The sequence below is a fragment of the Saccostrea echinata genome, unplaced genomic scaffold (assembly GCF_033153115.1).
Source record: "Saccostrea echinata isolate AGI-Se365-2 ecotype Australia unplaced genomic scaffold, CSIRO_AGI_Sech_v1 ptg000010l, whole genome shotgun sequence".
Classification (NCBI taxonomy): domain Eukaryota; kingdom Metazoa; phylum Mollusca; class Bivalvia; order Ostreida; family Ostreidae; genus Saccostrea; species Saccostrea echinata.
In genome coordinates this window covers 12,526,079-12,534,855 of record NW_026889759.1, presented here as the reverse complement: position 1 = coordinate 12,534,855, position 8,777 = coordinate 12,526,079, and positions in this window count along the sequence as shown.

Here is an 8,777-nt window from a genome sequence, read left to right as displayed (position 1 = left end):
TGGAGAGGCACAAGATAAATTTACATGAAGATATGCCCCTGATCCTTCTCCCACCTACCTGTACTTTATACCAGATAAGATTCCTGCAAAATATATGCTATTACCCTACCTGTCATTGATAGATTTCAATTTATTTAGCATTGAAAATATAACCCTGATCCCAGAGGGTTTCCCCATACCTACCTGTAGTATTCCTGTACAAAACTCGGTAATACCCTACCTTCTATGCAGAGGCATAAGTTAAATTTATCATGAAGATATGTTCCTGATCCCAGATCTTTTTCCCGCCTAGCTGTACTTTGTACCAGATAAGATTCCTACATTCTAAGTTCAAGGAGCATAACTCTGTCAAAAATTGCTCAATAGTAAAACAGAACTTGACCTAGATATTCTTATGATAAATCTATATACCAAATTTCATTTCAGTATGTGCAACCTCTGCGAAGAAAATGAACGGAAAGTTGCGAAACTGCAAATAATTGGAATTTTTCAAAGTCCAAGGGGCATAACCCTGTCAAAAATTGCTCGATCGTACCTAAAACAGAACTTGACCTAGATATTCTTATGATAAATCTGTATACCAATTTCATTTCAGTATGTGCAACCTCTGCGAAGAAAATGAACGGAAAATGCAAATAATTGGAATTTTTCAAAGTCCAACTCTGTCAGAAATTGCTCGATCGTACCCAAATCAGAACTTGACTTAGATATTCTTATGATAAATCTGTATACCAAAATTTATTTCAGTATGTGCAACCTCTGCAAAGAAAATGAAAGGAAACTGTTGGCGGACCGACAGACAGCAGCAAAGCAATATGCCCTCCCCTCTTCGAAGGGGGGCATGATTAAACGTCTATTCTGTATTATTGTGTGACGTGTTGTAATTATTATAGTTTTTTCATACATATATAGAAGACTGAAGGATGTTAATTTCGAGCACATGATTTTGTGAAGGCAAACATCCAAGTATTCTTATGTATAAATAATAAATGTGTATATGCGTCATCTTGCTTATTAATAAAATCTAATTTGCAATAGATGAAGACAACTTACAGTGATCGATATTTATAAAAAACACCATAAAAAACCAGGGACCCCTCGAAATGTCAGAGGTGGATCAGGTGCCTAGGAGGAGTGTGCATCCCCTGTCGACAGGTCACTCCTACCGTGCGCCCAGGATATTTTACTGACTGTAGACGATAAGGGCCACATGCAACTAAATTTTATGACAAACGAGATGACTTCAGGTTCTCCATCGTCAAAATTCCGTATTTATGTAGATAATTTTCTTTTGTTTATTATCTTGAGTTTGAGCTCTGGATACTGGTCAAGAAAACTTTTTGCAACAAAGCGAGGTCTTTACTTTGAAGTTTACTCTTTGAAGTTTAGCTTTTTAGCTCACCTGAGCCGAAGGCTCAAGTGAGCTTTTCTGATCACATTTTGTCTGTAGTCCGTCTGTCCATCTGTCCGTCTGTCTGTCCGTCTGTAAACTTTTCACATTTTCGACTTCTTCTCAAGAACCACTGGGCCAATTTCAACCAAACTTGCCACAAAGTATCCTTGGGTAAAGGGGATTCAAGTTTGTTCAAATGAAGGGCCACGCCTTCTTCCAAGGGGAGATAATTAAGAATTCGTGAAAAATTAATGGCATCATTAAAAAATCTTCTTCTCAAGAACCACTGTGCTTGAAAACATGAAACTTATGTGGAAGCATCCTCAGGTAGTGTAGATTCAAGTTTGTTCAAATATGACCCCCGGGGGTAGGGTGGGGCCGCAATGGGCGATCAAAGTTTTACATAGGAAATATACAGGAAAAATCTTTAAAAATCTTCTTCTCAAGAACAGCAAAACCATAATTGGTCATATTTATATGGTAGCATCCTCAGATAGTGTAGATTCAAGTTTGTTCAAATCATGACCCCCGGGGGTCGGGTGGGGCCACAATGGGCGATCAAAGTTTTATATAGGAATATATAGGAAAATCTTCAAAAATCTTCTTCTCAAGAACAGCAAAGCCATGATTGGTCATATTTACTTGGAAGCATCCTCAGGTAGTGTAGATTCAAGTTTGTTCAAATCAAGACCCCCGGGGGTAGGGTTGGGCCACAATGGGCGATCAAAGTTTTATATAGGAATATATAGGAAAATCTTCAAAAATCTTCTTCTCAAGAACAGCAAAGCCATGATTGGTCATATTTACTTGGAAGCATCCTCAGGTAGTGTAGATTCAAGTTTGTTCAAATCAAGACCCCCGGGGGTAGGGTTGGGCCACAATGGGCGATCAAAGTTTTACATAGGAATATATAGGAAAAATCTTGAAAAATCTTCTTCTCAAGAACAGCAAAGCCATAATTGGTCATATTTACTTGGAAGCATCCTCAGGTAGTGTAGATTCAAATTTGTTCAAATCATGACCCCCGGGGGTCGGGTGGGGCCACAATGGGCGATCAAAGTTTTACATAGGAACACATAGTAAAAATCTTCTTCTCAAGAACAGCAAAGCCATGATTGGTCATATTTATATGGTAGCATCCTCAGATAGTGTACATTCAAATTTGTTCAAATCATGACCCCCGGGGGTCGGGTGGGACCACAATGGGCGATCAAAGTTTTATATAGGAATATATAGGAAAAATCTTCAAAAATCTTCTTCTCAAGAACAGCAAAGCCATGATTGGTCATATTTACTTGGAAGCATCCTCAGGTAGTGTAGATTCAAGTTTGTTCAAATCATGACCCCCGGGGGTCGGGTGGGACCACAATGGGCGATCAAAGTTTTATATAGGAATATATAGGAAAAATCTTCAAAAATCTTCTTCTCAAGAACAGCAAAACCATGATTGGTCATATTTACTTGGAAGCATCCTCAGGTAGTGTAGATTCAAGTTTGTTCAAATCAAGACCCCCGGGGGTAGGGTGGGGCCGCAATGGGCAATCAAAGTTTTACATAGGAATATATAGGAAAATCTTTAAAAATCTTCTTCTCAAGAACAACAAAGCCGTCATTGGTCATATTTATATGGTAGCATCCTCAGGTAGTGTAGATTCAAGTTTGTTCAACTCATGACCCCCGGGGGTCGGGTGGGGCCACAATGGGCGATCAAAGTTTTATATAGGAACACATAGTAAAAATCTTCTTCTCAAGAACAGCAAAGCCATGATTGGTCATATTTATATGGTAGCATCCTCAGATAGTGTAGATTCAAGTTTGTTCAAATCATGACCCCCGGGGGTCGGGTGGGACCACAATGGGCAATCAAAGTTTTACATAGGAATATATAGGAAAAATCTTTAAAAATCTTCTTCTCAAGAACAGCAAAGCCATGATTGGTCATATTTACATGGAAGCATCCTCAGATAGTGTACATTCAAATTTATTCAACTCATGACCCCCGGGGGTCGGGTGGGGCCACAATGGGCGATCAAAGTTTTATATAGGAACACATAGTAAAAATCTTCTTCTCAAGAACAGCAAAGCCATGATTGGTCATATTTATATGGTAGCATCCTCAGATAGTGTACATTCAAATTTGTTCAAATCATGACCCCCGGGGGTCGGGTGGGGCCACAATGGGCGATCAAAGTTTTACATAGGAACACATAGTAAAAATTCTAAAAAAAAAAAAAAAACAATTTGTTTAGAATAGCAAAGCCATGATTGGTCATATTTATATGGTAGCATCCTCAGATAGTGTACATACAAATTTGTTCGAATCATGACCCCCGGGGGTCGGGTGGGGCCACAATGGGCGATCAAAGTTTTACATAGGAACACATAGTAAAAATTCTAAAAAAAAAAAAAAAACAATTTGTTAAGAATAGCAAAGCCATGATTGGTCATATTTATATGGTAGCATCCTCAGATAGTGTACATACAAATTTGTTCGAATCATGACCCCCGGGGGTCGGTTGGGGCCACAATGGGCAATCAAAGTTTTACATTGGAACACATAGTAAAAATCTTTAAAAAAAACAATTTGTTAAGAATAGCAAAGCCATGATTGGTCATATTTATATGGAAGCATTCTTAGATAGTGTACATTCAAGTTTGTTCAAACATGACCCCTGGGGGTCGGGTGGGGCCACAATGGGTGATCAAAGTTTTACATAGGAATACATAGGTTAAATCTTTAAAAATCTTCTACTCAAGAACAGCAAAGCCATGATTGGTCATATTTAAATGGAAGCATCCTCAGATAATGTAGATTCAAATTTGTTCAATTCATGACACCCTACCCCCCCAACCACTTTTATATTTAAACTTTTCAACCTTTCAAGATTGAAGTGATTTCTGCTTTTTCCTAGTCATAGTGCTCAGGTGAGCGATGTGGCCCCTGGGCCTCTTGTTGGTTTTAGTGATACCACAGAAAAGACTAATTTCGACAAAGCTTGAGGGCCTACAATTGTGTATATGCTGATTTACTTAGTTGACTAACTGTCATTAAGAACTAGTGGAGAAAATACAAGAAAATTTAAGCAAAGTATTTAAGACTTTGGAAAGAGAATGTTTAAAATTTAAAGCCTGGATATGTTTATTGTTTGCAAGAAAGTAGAAAAAAACAGATCATTTCATGTCAAACAAAGACCTATCCACATATTCAAAGAAAGCTTAATCAGGAACATCTCGGCCCTTGCCTTCAACAACAACTGAGGCTTGATCATTCCTTAAACTTTGTTTACTATTGCAGATTCGTTGAAAAGCAAAAACAGAGGACAAAGCCACTTAATTGTCTCTCAGGGAAACAGGAATGAACGATGTCAAGAAACATTTAGAAAGCTGAAAGAATCTAGCATTAATGTACCGATTCTGGTCTATGAAGGTTTGGTAAATCCCTTATACTTAAATTGATGCAAGTCATAAAGTTCTGTAAGAAAAAGTTCAAACCAGTAAAGAATAAAAATAATGAGCATGTCACAGAGAAAACAAAACAAAAAGAGTATTGTCAAAACAAGAAAGAAAATAGTGTGTAACTCGTAAAGAAAAATACAGTTCTGAGCGTAAGTACTTTAAATATTACATTCTAGGAAGCATGTACACAATCACGGCTAATAAAAGCTCACCGAAACAACTCATATTTTTTTAAAATCCCAAATCCAGTTATTTTGATGTGTAAATTCATAGCACATGTTGCTGGATTGAGCACAGATCGGACAAACTGCAAGAGAAGGCAGAGAAGATAAGTTACATACCATGAAATAAAGTTGTTATAAAGAAAACAATAGAAGTGGAAGACAAACAAAAGAGTTCATTAAGCTTTGACAATTCATTAACAAGATTTTGATATTGTTTTGACCGTAATAATGATATAATCATTAATATTGATTATGAAATGTATGAGACATATTCACAAACATATAGATATTGAGAGTGTACTATTTGTGTGAAAATTGTTACTTATACGGTATTATAAATTAGCCAATAAAGATGATTTCCTGTTCAGGAAGCTGCAAAAATTCGAGTTTAGAAGTAATTATTCAAATTAGTTTGCAACGAATAGTATTAAAGTTGGGAGATGTTGATCATACTTCGGCACAACTTGGTATGAAAACCCTCATGTAATACCTCAGTCATACTACCATCTTGCAAGACAGGCTGTTGATAACTGGATGTAAACCAAACAATGGGGGGAAAAGAAGCAAAAAGTTCAAAACGTACTTGAAAAAACAGGTTTGCCAGTGGAGAATATAAAGTAGTAAACGAAAATGGTGGGTTGTCAGAGACGATACCAGAGACTTTCTCGTTGTATTGCATTATCATATTAAATAGAAAGTTTTCAGATGCCCGATTTAGAAGCTGATCATTTCTGAAGAGTTGATTTTTGTTTTGACGAATCTTACTCCATCCATTCTCTCTACGAGATATGTGACTACAGATGGGAAAATTTCCTCGGTCTCGGGGAAGATGTTAAATGCATATGTGAATATGAACTTCGCTATATCTGGACATGAGAGGACGTATTTCTTTGAATTTCCTTTCGCCGGTTCGAGACAGCAAATACTCTTGATATAGTTTACCTCGTATTGACACAGTACCTAGACAGGTTTGGAAACTCAAGGTATGTTGCAAACAGGCACACAAAGTTTTTCGAGAATACAGGTGCTGAACTGCTCAGGGAAAAAAACGCTACAGGAAACTCAATTTGTTAAAGTGTACTGTCCTCAAAAATAAAAATTCACAAAAATAAGGTATAACCAAATGATAAAGTAAATTGCAGACCAAGAGGCATACCACAGATGTAATTCATGTAGATTACATATGACACCTGTAAAATTTAATTACTCTATGACAAAGTTTCCAAATATTAATTGGACAGTAATGCAGAAAATGATAGTTTTTATTAAGTGGAGCGAAAAATCAGACCAAAACGTACAAAGCAAATACCTTCATGGTCAGATAATTGAGACACAAAATGATTTAGAGGGGGGCCCAGGGGGCCCGCCCCCCCCCCCCCTTTTGTGTCCAAAATATACATAAGATTTCAAAAATCAGTTTTTTTTTTTGGTGTGGCTGTGGGCCCCCCCCCCCCACTCTTTTCAAGATTCCTGGATCCGCCACTGAAATGGTACTTAATTTTAATGCGTTATAAGTAGAATCGTAATAAAACACATAGTGCAAAAATAGAGTGAATTTGTTATAAAGTTAAAAGTTTATTTCGTTCTTCTAATTTCATTCTTCGGGAACGAAAGAATTGTTGGTCGTTCGATAAAAAATGACTGCTTGAAAAAGCCGCGTATTCCATTTCCGGAGTGGTAGCTTCTTTAATCCTGCAGAGCTGACTGTACTTGTACAGGTATTAGTTCAACAATAAATGAAGTCATTACATGTACCAGGTATAATGAAAAAAGTGAAAATAACGAAGAGTGATCGATATTTAAAAATCTACAAACAATACAGATTTGTGAACAGGGCATAATACACGGACCCCCGGAAATTCCAGAGGTGGGATCAGGTGCGTAAGAGGAGCTAGAATTACTTGAATTTTATAAATTTTTCAGTTTTTTTAATTTTATTTTTATTTATTTTATTTTCTTAAAAATTCAAAGAAAAGGGGGAAAAACACCTCTGGATTGATCAAATTGAACAAGAGACAGATTTTAATAATAAAACTGACAATATAATTTAGTACTAAATTATTCAAATAGATCATTACTGATTATAGAATATTTGATAGTATGAATGGGTCTTTTCGTCATTGAACTCGAATCTTTAAAAAACTATTTCCAAAATGTCGCAAAAAGGTGTTGCACTCCTGATATTTTAAGCATGATTTTTGGACATAACGTTTTTGTGACTTGAGATATTTGGTAGGTATTTATCAGACGGACATAAAAGTTTGAGCTTTAAGCAAGTGCAGTTTGAAAAAAAAATGGGGAAAGATCTCAGTTAAAGACACCTTTTAGTTTGGGTCACTAAGCATAGCAAATTTGCATTCAATGTAAGTGAAACTGTTCTAATCCTTATATATTTCCTCCTTTTAGTTTGATTGGAAAGATTCTTCAGAAAATAAAGATGACAAGGTGAGAAACAGAGGTGGGATCAGGTGTCATGGAGAATTAAGAATTCCCCTCCTACCGGTCAAACCCGCATCATGATCGGGTAAACGGAAAATCCGTAGACAATTCAGCTAGAAATAATGACCTTACAATATTTATGAAAACGTTAGTCAATATCAGTACGAAGCATATTTGCTGAAAAAAAATGTGTGTATTATTTGATAAACGAAAACAAATCTGCAATGCCATTCAACTTTAACGTGATATTAAAGTAAGAAAATGAAAAACTTAAAGGCAAGTATATAATTTTGCCTAAATTTTAGTACAAATATTAAAGAATAAAGGCGCTCTAGACAAAAGGGTAAACCAAGAAATTGTTATTATTAGGATTCTAAGAACATAGAGAATAATACATTTCAAGATCTGTATCACACCACCATGTCGATCCGAGGCCTCAGTATCAGCCCTATTACAGAGTGTTACCTCTTCAGTTGTGTAGACCGACAAATATGATCAGAATTTCAAGTCTTCCATTGACATTCGGTCATCTAACGTACTAAACTAAGTTTCTTGTCAACACAAGTTACATGTTGACATAAATAAATTGCATGCCAACATTAAAGTTGCATGTCAACATATTTATCTCGCATTCCAACTTTAAAAAAAATTGCATGTCATTATAAATAAGCTGCATGTTGAGATAAATATGTTTATTATTAACACCAAGTTCTCTAAAAATATCAGTAACTTGCGTGTCATCATAATTATCTTGCATGTTGACATACTTTTCTCCCATGTTGTCTAACATATAATTTATCTTGCATTTAGGGGGGCAGAATAATACAGCCGTTAGGACAAATTCTTATCAAATTGCATTTTTCTTGCATGTCAACAAAGTAATGTTGACTGTTTGCATAGTTTTTGCATGTCGAATTATTTATGTTGCATGTTGACATAATTATCTTGCATGTCGACATGGAAAAATGACTTGCATATAGGGGAAAGAAATATGCTACCATATATAGATGTACGTATTATTTAGAAATACACGTATGTCGGAATATCAGCATAAGCAGCCAAGGTAGTCCCGGTTTGTCATGTAAATCGTTTCCTCTGAAGACTATAGTGCCATTCTGCAAGAGGTTAGTGTTTATTTTCTTGTGGAGAGCCATGCATGTTATTCTTCAAATTCAAAATCATATATTATATAGATTGATTCCTCCTCCTAGACACCTTGATCCCACCTCTGGGATTTCCGGGGGTAGGTGTTTTATGCCATGTTC